Here is a 6,381-nt window from a genome sequence, read left to right on the forward strand (position 1 = left end):
TTGGTGTATCGGCCCCGATACTTGGTCATTATACTTATACTAGTACTCGTCAAACACTTGCCGATACCAGGCACCGATACTGCTATTACATGAAACAACACAACATCTTGTCACATTCTGTTGACTTGAAAGCAGCGTGGGGGAAAAAGCATACATTACATACATTACTAACCTTTACATATATATGGAAATTGACAATAAAACAAATATGACAGGTGTAAAAAGCAAGGTCATGCATTTATTTTCATTGTATGTTGAGGGGAAAAGTATCTGTATTGGTACTCGGTATCGTCAAGTACGGAAACGAATGTACTCGTACTGGTATCGGTTTTCAAAAAAAGTGTTGCTGTGCATCCCTACCCTCCATTCTCTGTAGATTCTCTGCAGACCTTTCAGGTAAGGCAGCAGGCCAGGACTGTCACAGCAAAGCAGCATCTCTGGAGATATGATATTGGGTCCGAGTAAGGCCCCAGGACTGTTTTCTTGGCTGTCAAATAGAGGACGGGTCATTGCCCTGCTACAGGCTGCAGGGTTTTGGCCCAGTCTTGAGGCCCTGAGCACTCATGTGGAATGGATACAGATTCATTTTTGTGTCCTTTATCTGAAGGTTATGTGACAATAGGCCACACATACAATCATCTAAATTGTACAAAAGGTGTACTGCAAAGTCGAGATAATTCATAGAACGCCACACACACACATTTTTATGGGGGGTTTTCTACCTCCGCCAAGGAGGTTATGTTTTCGGTCACGTTGGTTTGTCTGTTTGTTTGTCTGTCTGTCTGTCAGCAGGAGAACTCAGAAAGCTATGAACGGATTTGAAACTCTGTGGAGTTGACCCAAGGAACAAGTGATTACTGTAAATTCTGGTGGTGATCTGGATCACAAACCGGAACCAGGACTTTTTAAAAGATTCTTCACCATTGCTGGCCTATACATCTAGACACCCCTAGTGACCGCAAATTGAATTGCGGGACAGGGCAAATCAAATTGAATTGTGGGACAGGGCAAAACATTTTCTAACTCTGCAAAAAGAAGGCAGAAAGACAGGTGGCGGAGGTCTGCGCTCTCTGAGTGCTTCTAGTTTATAACTGTTTTATTATTGTTACCTTTGAAGTTGAGTTGACAAAACTGCATTGGCAGCTTGCTCTGTCTACTACTATCTATTGGTCAGCATTCGTCAACCTAAGTGAGAAAGTTCAATCTTGAGGTCATTACTCCACAGTCCAGAGAGTCTGTGGGAGAGAATACCTCAGGTGTTTTTCTCCCCTCCAGAGCAAGCTTGATAAGAAAAAGCTTGCTTCTTGACACTCCCAAATTGCTCCGATCGGTCAAGTGTTGCTGAGAGACTTGTTCATCTGGAGGTTTCCTTTCACAGGAGAGGAAGTTTCACACTTGAGCTCAATGTTGAGAATCAGCTCCTTCACCACCTGTCTTACCAACCTCAGCTTAGTTTGGCAGTTGATATTCAAATTCAGTATATGTACAGTATATCACGAAAGTGAATACACCCCTCACAGTTTTGCAGATTTTTGAGTATATCTTTTCATAGGAAAGCATTACAGAAATTTAACTTTGACACAATGATTAGTGACCTTTTAACAACATATTTTACCGCTTAAATTTCTTGTTCACTCAGAAAAAAACTAAATACAGCCATTAATGTTTGAACATGTACTCACAAAAGTGAGTACACCCCAGATTAAAATCCGGTAGAGAAGGGGCTATGTTGGCTCGAATCGTCTCGAAATGAAACGAAATGAAAAGGGATGACAAGGGAGGTCACCACCACACATGCTTGACACCATCTAAAGCAAATTTGTTTATCTTGGTCTTTCACCAATTTGCTTTAGATGGTGTCAAGCATGTGTGGTGGTAAACAAGTGAGTTTTACGAAAAAGGTGTATCCTCTCATAAGCCAAGCATGGTAGTGGGACTGACATGGTTTGGGGACGCATGAATGCTGTCAACATTGGCAATATGAAATACACCTAAAAGAAACATACATGTCAACATGCACTGTGACTACTGAAGCAGATCATGATATTCTCCATAGGATTGCATTCAAATCTCACACCAATCTATTTAAGCCAGATGCAGACTCAAAATGTAAAAGTTCAATGCAAAGAAAGGTTGAAACGCACACTGATGACCTCCCTTGTCATCCCTTTTCATTTCGTTTCATTTCGAGACGATTCGAGCCAACATAGCCCCTTCTCTACCGGATTTTAATCTGGGGTGCACTCACTTTTGTGAGTACATGTTCAAACATTAATGGCTGTATTTTGTTTTTTTCTGAGTGAACAAGAAATTTAAGCGGTTAAATATGTTGTTAAAAGGTAACTAATCATTGTGTCAAAGTTACATTTCTGTAATGCTTTCCTATGAAAAGATATACTAAAAAATCTGCAAAACTGTGAGGGGTGTATTCACTTTCGTGATATACTGTAGTTACAATGCACAATTCGTCCAAAAGATGGTAACTTTCCCTACAAAAGAAGGCGAATGAATAAATAAATGAATTACATTTTAATATATGACATTAATAATAAGATACTACTTTTGTAAGACAGGAAATTCGAGGACTGAGGAAAAAAGCCTGTATGGGCTGTTCACTGTTCACTGTTGTCAGACTTAAATGCACTTCATACTTGTTTCAATTTGTAGTGGGCTCCGCAATAAATCCAGGCCCTTTGCTAATTGGGTGAGTACTACAGGCAGTACATTGCCTGCTATTGGAGCTGATGTTCTCTATATGATGTCTTAATGGACTCTACGAAATGTTGCCAGTTGTACAACATCAAGGTATAGCTGCTGCTGAATGCCCCAATGCCAAGACAGATGATTGATTACAGTCGTGTTCTTTTTTCCAGATTATCTATTTTCATTACAAATGGACAGCCTCGAATATTTGTGTTAACTGACACGGAATAACTCAAGAATAAAATGAATGTGTGTGTGTCTGTGTGTGTGTGCATGTGTGCATGTGTGCGTGCCATGAGGAAAAATGAAGATGATTTGAAAATGAAGATGTATGCATTAATAAGAAACTGGACTAAAAAGAAGTCCATGTCCATCCATGTATAACTAACCTCATTCGGATACTATAACCTGGATGAATGAGAATCTCCACAGACAAGATGATGTGACAAGGCATGGACAACCCCAAGTCCAACGAGTGAATTGAAAAGAGGCGAAATTCAGTGTTCCATTCTGAAAGCTCAACGGTAGACAGGTCATAGCAGCAAATTAATCGATTAAACCATTTATGTTGTTCATTTGATTACCCGCCGCAAGCAAAATTTGAATACCCTGACACCCTGTGTTGCCAGATGTACGATAACTATTGTATTTGTGTCATAATTTTGACCTTTGTTCAATGTATGATCAATACTGTGGAAAAATCCCTGATGTACGATAATTTCAGAGTTTCCATTCAGTTGCGCTAAAGCCCATTCTACTCCTTCGCGCTCTGACTCCCAAGACTCATTAAGCAAGCTTGCATGCCTACACGCGAACACCAAGACTCAAACACAAGGCCTGGGGCATTGCACAGCGTCCCTAATCTTTAAACATAAACTACTGTACCGAGTGGTGGGACACTGGTTTCAAGCTTTGTTACTCAGACTTAAAGGTGACTGCGCCAGTCTCATTATAGGTGAGACAACCCTATAGGTCTCAAAGTAACGTCCCTGTGCACAACCACTGTCCAGGTGCTGGTGATGTGCAGTAAGAGTAATCCAAGTAAATGAAGGATGAATCACCACACACTGGTATCTTTGCTGGTAAAACTACTAGCAAAGATATCAGTGTGCGGTGATTCATCCTTCATTTACTTGGACAACCCTATAGGTATCAGGACGAATAGGTACTTAGCAGAGTTATTAACAGGCCATGGAGTAGAGTTCAAATGTGCCTTTATAGATAGGCATGAAGTAAGCAAATGTGTGTGCCTATTACTCAGTCAGCTTGCTCTGCAGCAAGATTATCGTCTGGGTGAAGAATTATCAAGGCTACACCCAGAACCTCCTGAATTATATGTGGACAGTAGAGCACACAGAAAATCAAGCTCATTTAACTAAGTGTTTTATTCTCGTGCAAATTATCAAACGCTGTGTGCATTCACAAAACACAAAAAACCCTTCAAGACTTCAAGGAAAGAGGAACTTTATAGCTGACATCAAGTAAATCCCAAAGTTATGGCGGTCATTTGCCAACAAGGCAAATAATTTCAAGTGGAACGAAGGAGGACAGGCCAAAAAAAATCTGCTGAATAATAGAAATAGAAATTGAACAATACATGCCACTGACCCCTAATTTAAATGATCCGGGAAAGTGCAAAGAGCCAAAATGAAACGAGGGTAATTTAATTGTTTGGCGAAGTCGTTTAAAAAGCTTCTTTCTGAAAACATGAGATAAAAAATTTCCACTTGTCAAACAATAGCCATAGCTCTCTTGGCTGAGATACACTGTATTATTCACTGCTGAACTTTGGTCTCTGTCCATTATTTATGTAATAGAGTACCACAGGAAGAAGTCCAATGTTGAAAGGACTCTCATGAAGTTTAAGGTATGTCTGACCAAAAATCACTTTACCATATCTATGACGCCATATTTTTTCATATTGTTTTGTTATTTCCATTAGCATCAGACAACTTTGTGAGCATTTAAGTGGTTTGAAGCATAAAATCATTAAAATGTAAGTGCATTACCTAAATTTGTTGGAAAATCCATTATGACGATATTTTGGGCATAATAAGATAATGATGTCATAATGACGTCATAATACCAGATAATTACACAAAAATGATGTCATTCATAGATGTCCATATGTAGATAATCTCCCCCAAGTTTCGTAGTCATACTGTATTCCGTTCATGAGTTATGAGGGGCCCAGGCCCAGGAATGCCAAAAAAGCCCAGTCTGAATAGGGTTAAAAAAAAATCCTTGCTGATATTTTGCATAGATGTTGAGATTGTATGTCAGTTCAGTTCATAGCCTCACGCATTGTCTTTGGTGTAAGTTATGCTGATGTCTCAAGGTTAGCATTTCTGACTGCACTGCTTAATCAGAAAATTAAAAAATGGCAATGCTGGTAATTGCGATGTTTACCCCATTTTTCACCTTGACAACTAATGGACGAATCTGCCACACTCTATGACAAAACGAATAATAATTATACTTGTAAATCTAAATGTACTCTTGGTGTCCGGGAATTTCCATACAGTATGCCACAGACAACTGACACACACAATTTTTCTATTCGCCCTGATAATTTATGTGCTCCGATAATTTATGACTTGGTCCTCATTCTGTTTTGTAATGAAGTCAGTGATTATGCACAATGCATGCGAGATGCCTCCTTGCCATTATGTTAATGTGGGAGCCATTGTCCATTTGCCCAAAATGCAATTTTGCACATTTAACAAATTCATGACTTAATAACTGTGATAAAGACCCACAGAATGTGCAAAGAGAATCATAAATTGCGTCTCTTGTGTGTGTGTGTGTGTGCGTGCGCGCGCGTGTGTGTGCGTGTGCGTGTGCATGTGTGTGAGAGAGAGAGAGAGTGTGTTTGTGTGAGAGAGAGAAAGAGAGAGAGTGTGTGTGTGCGTGTGTGTGTGTGAGAGAGAGAGAGTGTGTTTGTGTGAGAGAGAGAGAGAGTGTGTGTGTGTGTGTGTGTGTGTGTGTGTGTGTGTGTGTGTGTGTGTGTGTGTGTGTGTGTGTGTGTGTGTGTGTGCGCGCACGCTCGTACTGTAGGCCACAGTGTTTCTCTTACCCAGTCATGCTCGCCTCCTTCCTTCATGCCCTTCTGACCCAGAGTATCTTTACAGTATAAACAAAATAACAACATTTATCTGTTGCAACCACTCTGTGGTGCATTTCTCAAAACCAAAGTTGCTTACTACATTAGCTACTTTGTTGTTTTCAATGCATTTTCCCATTGGCAACTACCAAAGTTGCTAACAGGCTAACAACTTCTCTTTTGAGAAATGTACCCCTGGTCTGCCTGGGTACATTCCATAAGCTGATGGCCATAACGTAAGCCAAAACATTGCATTTAGGAGACGCATTCACCCAAGGGCACTCAAGGACACACTCACGCACGCACGCACGCACGCACGCACGCGCGCGCACACACACACACACACACACACACACACACACACACACACACACACACACACACACACACACACACACACACACAGACAGATACTGTATGCATGTTTTTAAACTGAGCAGTACAACTGTGACTACAGTGCCAAATGTTAAGCTCTTATGATGTTGAATATGTGCCATAGTTTGAAGAGGGCCACACGGCCGAAACGTCACTTCACCAATAAAACACGGAGCAGAGTGTGCGGCATTCTTTTCATT

Source organism: Engraulis encrasicolus, chromosome 3 (assembly GCF_034702125.1).
Source record: "Engraulis encrasicolus isolate BLACKSEA-1 chromosome 3, IST_EnEncr_1.0, whole genome shotgun sequence".
Lineage (NCBI taxonomy): Eukaryota > Metazoa > Chordata > Actinopteri > Clupeiformes > Engraulidae > Engraulis > Engraulis encrasicolus.